This window comes from Lemur catta, chromosome 8 (assembly GCF_020740605.2).
Source record: "Lemur catta isolate mLemCat1 chromosome 8, mLemCat1.pri, whole genome shotgun sequence".
NCBI classification, from domain to species: Eukaryota; Metazoa; Chordata; class Mammalia; order Primates; family Lemuridae; genus Lemur; species Lemur catta.
Window position 1 is genome coordinate 55,869,252 of NC_059135.1, and position 17,184 is coordinate 55,886,435.

Genomic DNA, 17,184 nt, shown 5'->3' on the forward strand with positions numbered 1-17,184 from the left:
TAAGATCCAGTGAAATAGTTTATGAGAGACCCTTCCAAGCACTCCGAGGTAAGTGTGGTAATATAACCATGAGTAAAAGAAAGCAGAGTAAAGCAGTATGTCAAATGAGTGGGTCAAATGCTAACCATTATGCATGAGTTTGCCTCTTTCAGGTCCTTGCCCTAGTTGTTGACACCCCTCCACCCCTTTAAACCGGGAGACCGGGTGTTGCTTAAACCCTGGAAAGAACAAGCACCCAAACAACCACTGGCAGAGAAGTGGAAAGGACCCTATAAAGTGCCCCTGACAACTCACACCTCGCTGAAATTGTCGGGAGTAAAAACCTTGGGTCCATCACGCCAGAGTAAAGAGGTGGAAGAAGAGGACCCAAGCCTCGAGTGCATAGGCCAGCCTTTGAGCAATCTAAAGAATCTGTTTAAGAAGGAAAAATGAAAATCCTTGTATTCTTTTTGCTGTTCTTTCTTTCGTTATTTGTTCTGTTGACAGGATGAAGAGACAGCTCCTTGGTGAAGATTTCCTCTTCTGCTAATCTGTCTCGCTACTGGGTTTGTCATACTCCTATATATAATTTACCTTCCTACATTCTGAATTTGCAGAAGCCCGTCTCTCAGATTACCTATAAGAGTGACTAATAGCTCCATACTCAGAGGTCCCATGTTTCTTTCTTGCCCAGCCCTGTATCAGACATTATATACAATGTGACAGTAAGGACCCACAGTCCTACCGGTATCTTAGATACCAAGAAAGGTTAAATCTCTCTTATTAGGTGTCCTGCATTTTGCCTTGTCAGTCCTCACGGTTGCAGTTGTTGCTCATGCCCCTTTTCACTTGGTAATCTGTTGCATTCTTTATTTTTGTAAATCTGCCGAAGCTTTGCAATGGCATAAATAAGTATAAACCTTCCATCTAAAACATCACCCCAATTCAGCAGGAAGTAGCTCAATGACTGTGTTGCTCCTCCTCCCATAGATATGGAAGGGTGAAATTGACAGTAGGGAATATGTAACAGAGGGGATGGCCTGAAAAAGGATAAAATATTTTATGAGTTGTCTCTTTAAATGCCGCCCCCCATTCTTTTGGGGAAGTAAAACCTGCATCCCTGCCCAAGGCCAGTAATCAGAGGGGCAGGGAAGTGTCTTTTGTTCTTTGTACCACAGGATCTGGCTCACTGGAATTGTCTGGGTACCAGAGATGCTATAGGTAAATAGCAATAGCCTAAAGCTGAAAAATCCCTTTAAAATCTCTGTATTTCTGCTTAGATAGGATGATGGTTTTTTCCTAAGATGAGAATCTGCCATCCTACTCATTTGCTGACAAATTAATAGACTTCTCTTTCCTTCTCCTCAAACTACTTGTCCTCGTTCTTCATTCAGCCGGGGGGACAAGTACTGAACTTTCAGTAACTGTATTAACTACAATTTTAACTATAAGTAACCCTAATTTCCAGTGAAAAACCTACGATTAAAGTAATTTTGAATTGTTTTATACCAGTATTTATAGATAAAAACGATTTCATAATTTTTCCCTGCCCGTTGACCCCCCCAATTTCATAATTTTTAGAAAAATGTTTCCTCAATTTTTCTTTATTAACAGATCTAAATATATTTAGCTTTTTTGGCCAGGCGCAGTGGCTCACATCCGAGATCCCAGCATTTTGGGAGGCTGAGGCAGAAGGATTGCTTGAGGCCAGGAGTTTGAGACCAGGCTGGGCAACATAGCAAGACCCCTTCGCTACAAAAAATAATTTTAATAAACTAGCTGGGTGTTGTGGCTACATCTGTAGTCCCACCTACTCAGGAGGGTAAGGCAGGAGGATCACTTGAGCCCAGGATTTCAAGGTTGTAGTGAGCTATGATCGTACCATTGCACTTTAGGTGACAAAGCAAGATCCTGTCTCAAAAACTCACAAAAATATATACATATGTATACACAATATATATGTTTAGATTTTCTATGCCATATAACTAACACAAACATTTTATAATTATTACTTAACATGATTTAAGCTACTAAAAAATATTTTTGAAACCACAAAAAGTTTGTTTATAAACTTTTATCCCATTTACATTCATTTAATTTATTCATTCTTAACAATCCTGCTGGACCAGTTCATTAAACAAAGCTAGCCATCATCTCAAGTTATTTCATTGTTAATCATTCCTGCAGCCTGGGAATGTTAGGCGGTCACCACCTCAGCAACAACTCTAAAGTTAAATACATGGGTGTTTTGCTGATCAGAAGACACAGATGCTTTCAATAATCCAACAAACTAGTTTTATTTATCAAATATTTAACCAAGTCATGTAAACTAAAAGGCATTTGAGTTAGTTTCTACTTTTCTGACAAAATATTTAAGTGCTTACTTTTTCTTTAAGCCAATTAATTAGAGCTCTTTCATATATTTTGGGAGTGAAATATTACATACACATAACACATATAAACATACAGGCATACAGACACACAGACAGAAGCAGATCTTATGGCTTTATAAGCTACTTCATTTGCCAGTTTTTATAAATTTCTTTCCCCCCTTGGATTATAAATCTCTTGATTACCTGTTCCATTGCTCTAAATAATAGTTAGCTTGGCAACCCTAAGTTTGCACTTCCAAAGACAGGACTTAGGTGAAAATTTACATCCCAAAGGCACAGAACTAAGGCCTAAATACCATTATTTGCCAACAGGAACAAAGGCATACATAAAGGCCCAGTCAAGACAAGATTGTCAGGAAAAGTGTCTCAAACAAAAGTGAGGTTTGTTATGTAAACTTTAAGTGTAAAAGTTTCTAGTGGCTTCCATGCTGGGAGATGCCCTTACAAATGGAGATTTCCTGTATAGATGTAAATATTAATATCTTTAACAATGAACTTCAAAATAGCCAGCTAAATGCCAGAAAGTTGTATTTTGGAAACCAATCCAGTTAGATATAGGTGGTCTTCTCAACTTAGCTTATTTCTTGATTAGATTACTGACTTGGGGGTGGATGGCTGGGCAGAGCCCCTTAATGAATAGGGCAGGAAAGTATTTGTAGTTTCCAGGGCCTAATATGTAGATGTGAAAAGCAGGCATAGTGGGAAGGCAGACAGCATCTAGATAAAACCCCACTCTTACACTGAATCCTGGGGTCCCCAAAGGAAGGAAATACCATGAGACTGGACTACACAAGCTTCCACAGTGTACCTCATTACAAAGACATTTCTCTAAGTGTTAGACCACACCTTTCTTATCTAAATACACAAATGAGTAGCTTCCTATGGTAATAATCATTCATTGTAAACAGCTGCAGTCAGCAACCTCCAAGACTGCAACTCTCATCAGTGACTCACCAGCCATCACACACACAAAGGTCAAGTGCTTTCTCACAGTACAAAGTAATCTTGGGTAAGCTGAAAAGTCAAAGAGATCAGGTAACACAATACAAAACAGAGCAGAGTTTTAGACCTGAGAGGAACCTGTCCATGACTCCTCAGACTCCACAAGAAGAGAGAAGACCTCCAAAGGGGGGTGAGTGGCAGCTTTTTGTGTGTTCCTTAAGGGGTCTCAGTCATTAGAAGTCTCCTCTGGATTTCTTCATGTGGTATCAAAAATGGCAAAAGAAAGTTAGAGTGGAAGTGGATGGAAATAGAATAAGAAGTCTTAAAGGAGCCAATTTGGGGAAATTTTAAGCTTTCTAAAAGGCCAATGAAGTTTTATTAATACATTTTTCTCAGGAAAAATCATGCCAACAAAAGAAGCAAACAGAGGGACGAAACATTTTTAAAAAGGGTCTTTAATTGACTGAAAAAATTCCCAAAAACAGGATCCAAAAGAGGAAAAAAGCAGAAAAGTGTCAACTTGAAAAAAAAATCACAAATTTATAAATTTAGAAAGAAAGACATTATTTCTTATAAATGGTTACAGCCTGCGAGGTGGCCATCCTGACAAGCTGGGAAGCATACCCTCTCACAGAGGGCAGAAACAGGCACTTCAAAGAAGGAGCAGTTGGGAAAGGAGCTTTATGCTAAATGGGTTTGACAAGTATACATATTTAACAGGCTATAGAAGAGGCTGTGAATATTTATGAAGGGGAGATACACATATGCATGACAAGTAAACATGCATGTTACATGCATCCTATGTTCACATTAGGGTGGAGGCTTAACATTTAAGTGCATTACAATTGGGCCCCATAGTTTAGGTCTTTTCAGGACATAACAAAAGTCTGTGCACAGGTTCTGTATACTGGCCAATACCAGTCTCTTGTCCAATCAAAGCTGTGGTTATGGCTTGTGAAGGGAGGGGGTCAGTTAGTTATCATGTGGTGGCAGATGAGCTGCAAATGTTTTTATATTGCTTATCTTGAGGCCAGTGCTTGTTTAGCTGCTAGAGAAAAAGAAAAACTTTGCAGCAGTTAGAACACAGTTTATTCCTTAAGTGTAGCGGTGCATGACTTAACCCTTGCCTGGCATGGCCTTAGGTCTTTTTTATAATTTGGCATCTTATTGCCACAAAGAGCCTGTTCTGTCAGTCTTATGGTCTCTATTTTAACATTAATGCTGATCAATTGTGTCTAAAGTGCAAAAGGGAGTGGGTATAATGAGGCATGTCTGATCTCCCATCTCATTATGGCCAGGAACTCAGTTTTTAAAGGTTTTTCTGGGATAACCTTGGCCAAAATGGGATCTGTTCTGTCTGTTGGGGGGCTTAGGATTTTATTTTAGTTTCAAAGGCCTTTTTTATTAAAAAATATTATAGCCTAAATATCAGCTTTTAATTAAGCTGACTTCTGACCATAGACACCTAAAAAAGAATCTTTTAAAATCTCTTATTATCAGATTTTAGTCAGGACAAACATAAAGTGGGTCTCCCATTCAGTTTGTCTTGTTCTAAAAGCAGCGTTTCCCCAATTGCGTGTACAAAAGAATTATTTCAGGTATTTCAAAAGATCCCTATTTCAGTCATGGTTGCTTATGACCATCCCAGGTTAGGTGGGTCCACTTTCCTAAATATTAACCAGAGGATGCCCCATAAGTCTTACAAATAAATCCAGCTGGTGTTTCTTAAAAGATCACTCAGATTTTGAAGCTCGATTTCCCATAATTTAGAAATTTTTAAAAACTGACCAAGGTCAGGAATGTGTTTAGAGTTTAAATGCAACATGTCTTGAACTGTCTCTAACCTCCAGGTGGCAGCAGAGTACTCAATTCTTTAGGGACCAGACCCTCATATTATATATTCTTCTGGAAGAGCAAATGGGGGTACACTTTTCAGCTGGGAACTAACAGGAACTGGTCATAAATGAAAAGCCAAGTCTAAATTTTCAAGCAATAGAAAGCAGCTGCAATCTTAAAAGGATGCTGTGTAAAATGAAACCAACTGCCAATCCTGTGACCTGAACCATCTGCTAGGAGACAGAGGTTGAAAAACCATTAATTGAATCTCCAGTCCTGAGACAGAGGTGGAAAAACCTAGACCTGAACCTTCTGTGAGACAGAGGCAGAAAAAAGGTAGCTCTCTGGAAGGTCTTTACCCAAATCTTCTGTCCAAAGACAGATACTGAAGCCCTCAATCTTAAAAGAAAGGGTTTGAAAAAACAGTCCAAATAAAGTCTAGACCTTCAACCAAAGAGAAGGAGGTCCAAATTCAGGAGAACTCACCCAAAACAAATACCCCATGGGACTTCTGAAGACAGAGTTCCTGCTGGTACCACGCATTGCTTTCAGAGAGAAACACCAGGGGGTGAGGAAGAGTTACTCTGAATCCTGCCAACTTATATGAGATATGTCAACCTAAAAGGAAGAAGCTGAGGCAAAATTAATGTAAGTATAGAGGGTATTTTGGCCAACCTTGAGGATTACAACCCAGGAGCATAGATTCAAGCTGCCCTGAATATACAGTGTGATTAGTAGCAGTTACAAGTAGGTTTTTAAAGGAAAATAAAAGGCAGTTCCCAGATTGTTTACAAAGAACTTATATTAAAATAACATAAGGTATTGATTGGCTGTATGTTGTTCTTTGTATCACAAATTTGAAGAACTGGAAGATAATGGGTGAAGCAGCCAGTCAGAAACAAAATACATGTCTTTAAGGCTGGGCGAGGTCGGTAGCTCACGCCTGTAATCCTAGCCCTCTGGGAGGCCGAGGCGGGTGGATCGCTCAAGATCAGGAGTTCGAGACCAGCCTGAGCGAGACCCCGTCTCTACTAAAAATAGAAATAAAAATTATCTGGACAACTAAAAATATATATAGAAAAAATTAGCCGGGCATGGTGGCACATGCCTGTAGTCCCAGCTACTCGGGAGGCTGAGGCAGTAGGATCGCTTAAGCCCAGGAGTTTGAGGTTGCTGTGAGCTAGGCTGACGCCAAGGCACTCACTCTAGCCCAGGCAACAGAGTGAGACTCTGTCTCAAAAAAAAAAAAAAAAAAAATGTCTAAACAATTGCCCCTAGGCATGGGTGTTCCAAGCCATGACTGAATTCCAATACTCAGGTCTCTCTGGGTGTGATAAATTTTGCAAACTTCACACAGTTCAGACTTCCCTAAACTATTTTTCTTTTCTCAGCACTATAGTGTGTAAATTCAGGGAACTGGAAATCAATTAAATGTCCATCACAAAACAATAGGTAACTAAATTGCAGTATAATTAAACAATGAAATACTACACAGTGATAAATAAAAAAGAGCTATATGCATTGACGTTGATGAAATTCACAAACATAATACTGAGTAAAAAAAGGAGGCTTCAGAAGAAACGTAAGTAGCACCCTCAGTCAATGTGATAATGAAAAAAATCCCACTTACATTTCCAAACACTAAGAAGTAGTTACTGTTCCCTACCCCATATTAAGAACAATTAGTCTATGGTAATGACATTGCTCTATTTTGGACATTTAGTTTGACAGTTTTAAATACTTATTAGACATCCAGGTAGAGATGTCAAAGAGACAGTTGGTATATGAGTTGGAGAAGTCAGGGTTGGAGACACAAATTCGGGGGTTATTGGTATTACTGAAAGTTTGGTACTTGTCCCTGAGAGTGAATTAGTGAGAATGAAGAATGAGGACAAGTGGCTGAGGAAAAGGAAAAAGATGTTTATTAATTTTCTGGCAAATGAGGAAGGCAGTGGACTAGAATCTGAAAGACTGCCATCCTGCCTTTAAGCAGAAAAACAGGGCTTTTTAAAAGGGGGGTTTTCAGGCCGGGCGCGGTGGCTCACGCCTGTAATCCTAGCTCTGGGAGGCCGAGGCGGGTGGATCGCTCGAGGTCAGGAGTTCGAGACCAGCCTGAGCAAGAGTGAGACCCCGTCTCTACCAAAAATAGAAAGAAATTATCTGGCCAACTAAAAATATATATACAAAAAAAAATTAGCCGGGCATGGTGGCTCATGCCTGTAGTCCCAGCTACTCGGGAGGCTGAGGCAGTAGGATCGCTTAAGCCCAGGAGTCTGAGGTTGCTGTGAGCTAGGCTGATGCCACGGCACTCACTCTAGCCTGGGCAACAAAGTGAGACTCTGTCTCAAAAAAAAAAAAAACAAAAAAAAAAATAAATAAAAAAAATAAAATAAAAGGGGGGTTTTCAGCAGTTGGGCTTGGGTCTATGTGACCAGTGTCACATGTCATGGCTTTGGGCTATTGTTGTTTAACTATAATTGGTGGTTTTGGTAGACCTTATCTCTGGTGATGATGATCTCATGACCCTTGTCCAGACAATTCTGTTGAGCCATCTCCTGTGGTCTAAGATAGAAACAGAAAACAAGCAGCAAAGAACATTTTTCTGCCACTTTGATTGCTGGGTTCAGGCAGGAATGCAGGGTTTAATTCCCAAAAAGGGTAGAGGGTTTTAAAGAGACAACTGGTAAAACATTTCATTGCCCTTTTTCAGACCTTCACCTCTGTTACATTAGTATATAACAGACAATTAAACTGGTGGAATTAAATGAGCTCTCCTAAAGAGAGTATAGACAGTGACAATAAGACAGCCTTAAAGTGAATACTTCAGCATTCCAACTTTTTGGATATTGGAAAAAGGAAGAAAGCCTTACAGGAGATAGAATAAGCAGAACCTGGGAGGCTAAAAGAGGGGGAATGTTTCAAGGAAGGAGTGACCAACTGAGTAAATAAATTCTGAACAGGTATTATGGTTTGGTTATTTTGTTTGGTCCAACCAAATCTCATTTTAAAATTTAATCCCTAGTGTTGGGAAATGGAGCCTAGTGGGAGCTGTTTGGATTAGGGGGGTGGATCCCTCAGGAATGGCTTGGTGCTCCTTCCAGCGGTAGTGAGTTCTCACTCTTTTGAGACTGGCTTGGTTCTTGGGGAATGGATTTGTTCCCTCAATAGTGGGTTGTTATAAAGCCAGGACACCCCTTTGGGTGTGGTCTCTCTTCACACATGCACACTTCCCCTTTGATCTTCTCTGCCATGTTTTGACTCAGCACATAAGCCCTCACCAGAAGCTGAGAAGATGCTGGTGCCATGCTTCTTTATATAGGCTGCAGAACTGTGAGCTAAATAAATCTCTTTTCTTTATAAATTACCAAGCCTCACGTATTCCTCTACAGCAACACAAAACAGACTAAGACAGAAGGGTTGCAGACTGACCTAACCCAATTTTGTCATTGTGGCAGAGACTGTTATATGATCACATCCATCTATTGAGATGCAGAAAAAGCATTTGATAAGATTCAGCATCCCTTTATGATAAAAATCCTCAATAAACTTGGCATAGAAGCAACATAACTCACAATAATAAAGCCCATAGACAACAAATCCACAGCCAACATAATACTTGATGGAGAAAAACTGACAGCATTCTCCCCCAAAACTGAAACAAGACAAGGATGCTCACTTTCACCACTCTTATTCAACATAGTTCTAGAAGTCCTTGCCAGAGCAATCAGGCAAGAGAAAAAAATAAAAGTCATCCAAATTGGAAAAGAAGAAGTCAAATTATCCCCGTTTGTTGATGATATGATCATATATCTAGAAACCCCTAAAGATTCTACCAAAAAAACTCTTAGATTTGATAAATGAATTTAGTAAAGTTTCAAGATACAAAATTAACATGTCCTTTATTCTGTTTATATGATGTATCACATTTCTTGATTTGGGTATGTTGAACCATCCTTGCACCCCTGGTATAAAACCCGCTTGGTCATGGTGTATTCTCCTTTTAATGTGCTGTTGGATTCAATTTGCTAGTATTTTGTTTAGGAGTTTTGCATCTATGTTCACCAGGGATATAGATCTGTAGTTTTCTTTTTTTGTTACGTCCTTGTCTTTTTGGGGTATCAGGGTGATACTGGCCTCATAGGATGAGTTAAGGAAGATTCCCTCCTCCTTGAGTTTTTGGAACAGTTTCAGAAGGATTGTTATTAGCTCTTCTTTGTATGTTTGGTAAAATTCAGCTGTGAGTCCATCTGGTCCTTGGCTTTTTCTTTTGTTGGGAGTTATTTATTTATTTATTTATTTTGAGACAGTCTTACTCTGTTGCTCCAGGTAGAGTGACGTCATCATACCTCACAGCAACCTCAAACTCCGGGGCTCAGGTGATCCTCCTGCCTCAGCCTCCAGAGTAGCTGGGACTACAGGTGCATGCCACCACGCTTGACTAATTTTTTTCTATTTTTGGTAGAGATGACGTCTTCCTTGCTCAGGCTGGTCTCAGACTCCTGACCTCAAGTGATCCCCCCACTTTGGCTTCCCAGAGTGCTAGGATTACAGGTGTGATATACTACAGTCAGCCTATTCGGAGATATTTTACTACTAATTCAATCTTGCTACTCATTATTGGTTTGTTTATGAGTTCTGTTTCTTCCTGGTTCCATTCACTTCCTGGTTTCTAGATGGCTGTCTTCTTGTTGTATCCCTACATGGTGCAAAGCAGAGAGAAGGGATGCAAACTCTCCAGCCACTTCTTATAAAGCACTAATTTCATGCAGGAGAGCTCCACCATCATGACCTAATTTCCTCCCTATAGCCCCATTTCCTAACACCATCACACTGAGGGTTAGAATCTCAGTGTATGAATTTGGAGGGGACACAAACATTCAGTCCATAATATGTGGCATATGAATATATCACAATTTATTTATCTATTCTTCTGTTTCTGAAAATTTTATTCTTTCTAGTTTTTGGCTATTATGAATAAAGCTGCTCTAAACATTCTTGTACATGTCTTCTGGTAGATGTATGCATTTATTTCTGTTATGTGTATACCTAAGAATGAAATTATGAGTGACAGGGCAGGCATGTGTTTAGCTTTAATATGTACTGCTAAAAGGCTTTCCAAAGTGGTCATATAATTTTTCATTCACACAACAATGTAGCTGCTAAACATCCTAGACAACACTCTCTTTTTTTTCAGCCAGGTGTATTTTTTTTTTTTTTTGAGACAGAGTCTCGCTCTGTTGCCCAGGCTAGAGTGTCATAGCGTCAGCCTAGCTCACAGCAACCTCAAACTCCTGGGCTTAAGCAATCCTTCTGCCTCAGCCTCCTGAGTAGCTGGGACTACAGGCATGTGCCACCATGCCTGGGTAATTTTATATATATATATATATTTTTTTAGCTGTCCAGATAATTTCTAATTTTTTTTTTTTTTTTTTTTTTAGTAGAGATGGGGTCTTGCTCTTGCTCAGGCTGGCAGCCGGGTGTATTTTTAAAAAATCATGCTTACAATGAATAAAGTGAAGAAATTTCAAAATAAAGCTGATGAATAAAAGGGCACACTCAAAAAGTTTGAGAGTAGAAAGAACAATTCTTTTTGTTTTGTTTCTAATGTAGGAGGGAAACTGACATATTAAAATTATTTTTTCAGGTGAAGTTTTCCGTTAGTCAAAATAGTTAACATTGGCTTCCTTTCTCCCTAGACCAAAACAGTCTTTTCTTTCACTGGCTTCTGAGAAGCTATTTAGTCTTCTGCCATGTTGATGGGATACATTAGTGCTATGGCCAGTGGTGAGATGGCTGGGATCCAATTGGTCCACCAATTGGAAGTAGAATCAACAGTAGTAAGAAGAGTTTCTGAAGGCTTGGTTAACTTTGATCTGTCATGTGGATGAAACACCCCAGTGATATGTATTTTAGACAATTCTCTAGCATCTGTAGAGTTCCCAACATCCTCAAAGTTTTTAGTAGCATCACCTCCAGCTTGTTCCTTTAAGACTTCTTCCCCACCAGGATACTGCTCCAGAAATTTAGTCCAATTGTACACCTGTGGTACAGGATTACTTAGGTGCTTTTGCTGTGGTTCTACTTCAGAATCTCTTTCAGGTGTAGTACTTCACAGCCTTGTCTCACTGCTCTGCCATCTCGCTATGTGACAAGTCATTCCCTGCACACACAGCCAGGCAGGGTAGAACACAGCACTGGTCTCAGCCAGCTCTACCTGGGACATTCCCTGAGCTGAGCGCCAGGCCCTGTGCCTGAGGCCAGGAGCCAGCCTGTCATTCTTTTAAATTTTGGCCACATGGTGGTGTGGTGGTATCTCATTGTGCCTTCAGTTTGCATTTCCTTGATGATTTACAATGTTGAATACCTCTTCATATGCTCACTTGCCATTTGGACATCCTCCTTTGTGAAGTGCCTATTCAAGTGTCTTGCCCATTTAAAAATTGTGTGTGTTATATCTTTTTAAAAATTGATTTTTAGGCCGGGCACGGTGGCTCACGCCTGTAATCCTAGCACTCTGGGGGGCCGAGGCGGGTGGATCGCTCGAGGTCAGGAGTTCAAGACCAGCCTGAGCAAGAGGGAGACCCCATCTCTACTAAAAAAACAGAAATTATCTGGCCAACTAAAATATATATAGAAAAAATTAGCCGGGCATGGTGGCACATGCCTGTAGTCCCAGTTACTCAGGAGGCTGAGGCAGTAGGATCGCTGAAGCCCAGGAGTTTGAGGTTGCTGTGAGCTAGGCTGACGCCATGGCACTCACTCTAGCCAGGGCAACAAAGCGACACTCTGTCTCAAAAAAAAAAAAAAAAGAAAAAGAAAAATTGATTTTTAGGAGTTCTTTATATAATCTGGATACAAATCCTATGTCAGATGTATGAACTGTGGATATGTTTCCCCAGTCTAAGGCTTTCTTTTTCATTCTCCTATTGGGGTCTTTGGTCCCATAGGATGCAGTCAGAGGAACGAAGGCTGGAATGAATGCCCCCTCCCTCCAATCTCTTGTCAGTGCTCCTCTTTGGCTGAATCCAACCAGAACCTATTGATGTCCATATAGATCAGCATTCTGGGTGGAGAAAGAACAGGTGGAGAGTGGATCTGGAGGGGCAAAAAGAAGATCCAGCTCACAAAACACAGGAAAACAGTCCAAGAGGAGGAAGAGGGATCTGTGTTGATTTCTCAAGATCAGAGGAGGGTTTGCAGAGAAGCTAATAAGATTTCAGCTTTAGGGCCCCTTAATTGCATGGGCCCCTTCCAAGACCCTGGGAAGGATCCTAGTGTCCACAGGGTCATATGTTTTTCATGAATTTGTGAAAGTAAGATATTTTAATGAAAATTATTAAAAATGTTGTCTTTATATTTGAAATCTCCCTCTATTCCATTTCCCCAATGTTCAATGGTGCTGAAGTAACACAGGCGTTTTTAGTATCTGTTTTAAAAGTTGAATTGAGAATAAGCCATTATAACTGTAATTTGAGCAGATATTTAAAAATATTTCAATAAGATGTGAGGAAATTACAGGCTCTTTATTTATTTATTAAAGAACTGTGCTGGGCGCAGTGGCTCATGCCTGTAATCCTAGCACTGTGGGAGGCCGAGGCTGGTGGATCGTTGGAGCTCAGGAGTTCGAGACCAGCCTGAGCAAGAGCAAGACCCTGTCTTTTATTTAAAAAAAAAGAAAATAAAAGAACCGAAAAATTCAGGTAAAACTAATAGAATATGAAGCTGAAGTGATAGATGAGTGACAAAATCAGTGGAAATTATTCTGACTTCAAGAAGCAAATGATAACAAAAACTTTTCAAATCATACCATAGCAGTGATTCATTAAAAAGAAAAATAACTTTCAAAAAAGAATAGGCTTCTTAGATTGTTTATAATCCAATTAACAAAGAGGAGCAAATCATAAGAACATGGAAAAAATTTTAATTTTTTAATGATTTGATAATGATAACAAATACAACCTAAAATTATAATATACCATCATAATGACTTTGATGCCAAACTGTTTAGTGAGTGCCCTCGAGTACACTTAAATGTCCTGAAATCTTACAGCCCGCATGTGAAAAAGACTGATGGAGTTTTCCCCAAATTTGTAACATTCTTAAATATTTACATTACCAATAACAAGTTGTAAAGCTGACATTTTTCTAAGCAACCAATAATAAAAAAACTTTCTAGAAGAATTCTAACTATTCTAGAGGAAAGAATGAATTATCTTTATATCCTCTCCATAAAAAATACCCATTCTGTAGAAAATATTACAAAATTATGGTTACATGAAGAGTGAACAAAGTCTATACATCTAAAAAATGTAGGAAAAAGTACTACGGAGATGTCTCTGGGAGTTAAACTAATTTAAAAAAATTTACCCCCTAGAGTTTGTGATGTTTGTGATATTTGTCTTTGTTGTGATTTCTCTATTTATTCTAAATAGATAATCACTACCTAGTTTTATATTCGTAATTTGGTATTCTTTTTCTTAAAAAGGGCCTCCTCTATTGAAGCATCATGCTTCACAAATTCTGATATGACTCTGTTTAGAATATACACTAAAGAAACAGGCAGTAGGTGAACTTCAACAGTAACAACGTTAATGAAATTGGAACATGATGCACTCTCCCTAGGGTGGATGACTAGCATATATTTAAAAGGCCCTAGGAACCTCATTAAGGAAGGAGGGAAAAGAAGCAAAACCAGCTGAGATGGGTAAGTTGCAGTCAGGAGGAAATGTGGCCCACACAAGTTAGGTAGCAACGTGGTGGAAAATCATTTCAGAAGCAAATCTACTTTAAAAAATTCGCTGTGAATCAGAAGTCTCCCAGGAAAGCAGTGTGGAGACTAGAGCAGCCCAGGAAGGCCTGGGAGATCTGTTATATTCTAACCGCAAAGTTGCAAACATGTACTACTTTGAGAGCAGCGCCTCCTGCTGGGAGGACGGCTTTAATCCACACATTGGAGCATTACTGACTGCAATTAGGAGATAATTCTACTCTAGTCATTCAAAAACAGATAGGAAGCAATACATTAACTTGAAAGAGCCATGGAGAATTTTAAGAATCAGGGGCTCCAAAGGAAAAAATCAGATGAAGTATTGTGATGATATTACTAATAAACCATTTCATAGACTTTGGAAAGAATTCTCAAAGGGAAAGCTCAGAAAGCTGCAAGATTTTTGGTTTTGATTCTAGTTTTTGTTTTGTTTGATTGCTTCTTTGTTTTTTATTATGGAAATTTTCAAACATACTTCAAAAGTAGAAAGGATAATATAAATAGTATAATAAACCTCTGAATATCCATCACCTGGCTTCCACATTTATCAGCATATGATCAATCTTGTTTTATCTCCTTGCCATTCATTTCCCCAAAGTCTTCACAAGACTGTTTTAGTATTAATTACTTTATTTATTTGGAGATAGGGTCTCACTTTGTTTCCCAGGCTAAAGTTCAGGGGCATAATCTTAGTTCACTGTAGCCTCAACCTCCTGGGCTCAAGTGATCCTCCCACCTCAGCCTCCCAAGTAGCTAGGACTACACGTGTATACCACCATACCTGGTTATAGGACTATTTTAGAGTAAATGGCAGACCTCTTGATTTAATACATAAAGTTTTGTGTATGTATCTTTAAGAATAAGGACTCTTTTAAAATATATATAACATATTTACTATTATCATCCTCAACAAATAAAATTTAACAAAAATTATTTAACATCATCCAATATCCAGTCAGTATTCAAATTTTCTTGGATGTCTTATATAATAAATATTTTTTTTCAATGTGCTTTATTCAAATCAGGGTCCAAATACTATTTGCATATGTCATATGTCATTGTTGATATAGCTCTTAAATTTCTTTCAATCCTTAGTTTCTTTTGTTTTTCTTGCCATTTATTTGTTGATAAAATCAAGTCATTTTTCCTATAGATTTTTAGTTGCATTCTAGATTCAGCTGATTATATCCTGAAGTGTTATTTAATATGTTTCTGCATTCTCTGTATTTCATATACACATATGAAATGTTTTTCATATAAAAAAATTTCATATAAATTTATTTCATAAAATTAAGTCTATAGGTTTGATAAGATTTAGGCTATATATTTTGGGAGGAATACCTCATATGTGGTGCTGTGTTCTTATTACATCACATCAGCAGGCACACAAATGTCTGTCTCTATTTTTGGAATATTAAAATTAATCAGGAGTTAAAGTTGTAGTTGAACAGTTGTCAGCCTGATCTATCATAAAGTTCCCCATCAACCTCTCACCTAATGATTTTAGCAACTATTGATAATCATTGCCTAGATCCATTATTTCATTAAGATGTCAAAATGCTGATAGCCTCATTCCTCTGCATTCATTAGATGGATTCTTTTATTTAAAAAGAAGTTTACCACATTCACAATTTGATTTTCTTGATGTACATACAGGAAAGGGAAGATAAATGAATGATTTTTTCCCTTCACCAATTTTCAGAATAATGAGTCTGGCTGCAAGTCCAACAATGCTGAGCGTGGCACTAAATAGCACCATCTGCGAAGGTAGTGGCCCCTGACCCTACTGAACTGGTAAGTTCTGTTAGTTACTGATGTGGCTCACAGCCAGGGGAGGATGGCAGCAGACAACCTCTCATTCACTATCATAACAATTAATTCATTCTTGAAAAATCATCAAAATGAATTAACATTTATAGACAATAGATCCCAAGTGATAACTCTTCTGGAAAACCCAAAATTTTTAGAGAAGCCAACAAGGTAGAAACCCAAGGTTTTAGTAATACACCTATTTTTTTTAACCAGCTTTACTGCCACAAGTAATACACCCATACCTACAGTGAGAAGTAAGGCGACACTAGAAATAGTCAGGAGGCCAGTTAGGGAATCTGTGGTAGCAGTAACCAGAACCTCAGAATGAATCATTGGAAACAGTGTTTCTGGGGAAAACTTTTTAAATTGGGAGAATGAAAAGTTCAAAATTTTATGGTGATAGGGGAGGCAAAATAGTAGTTTGCTAGAATATTCTTCATAAAAACCCAGTCTGAACCAGGAGAGACCTATATATAAGCCTTCATTTACCTGCATCTATTGGAGGTTACTGATAACTACAAAAGAAACTCATCATTGAAGGGTCAAACTTGCGTATATGTGTTTGCACGAGATCTCAGGTAAAATGAAGAGGGAGAAGTGTCTGTTGAATTTGGCAACATGTAAGTCATAGATGATTCAATAACAGCAGTTTCTGTGATGTGATGGGTGGAAGCCCTGGAGTTGGCTGAACAGTGAATGGGAAGCAAGGAGTTGGAAACAGAGAAAGGTTAACAATTCTTTTCAGAAGTGTTTCAATGAAGGGAAGCAAAGAAATGGGCTACTCCTGGAAGAAGATCTAGGGACAACTGAGAAATTTTTAACAATAGGATTTTTTTTTTAGGATGACTGTTTAACTTAAAAAATGGTAAATTCCATGTAATAAATGGAGAAACTGGTGATCCATGAGAAAGTGAACAACTGCAAGAGTGATGTCCTTGAGAAAGCAAGAGAAGATAGGATCTAAAGCATGAAAGGGCTGGCCTTTGACAGAGCAGTGGCACTTGTATTACAATGGGTGGGAAAACAGGAAATATTGATACAAGTGTAGGAAGATTTGGTAGTTAGGAGAATAGAGTCCCTGTTTAGTTGTTTATGTTTTTTCAGTAAAGTACGTGAGAGTGGGGCCAATAGAGGAAGGATTGAAATTTTTAGGAAAAAAAAAAAGATATAAAATAGTTGACTCAGAGAATGAACTATTGATCTTACTTGGAAAACCTCTTAGGATTATCGAGCAGATACTCAATGTTTGTTTCAGCTTTGTAGGCATAGATTTAAGGCATTTTTCCAGTGTTCAGCAGCTCTGCTGCAGGCCCAGAGAAGTCCTGGAGTTTTACTCAGCAGGGTAAGTGAGTATAAAAGAAGTAGAGTTGCTTTTCCTGATGATGAACTAAGAAATCAAAGGTGGATAATGGAGAGGATAAACACAGGATAGACATAAATTAACAGTTTTTAAAA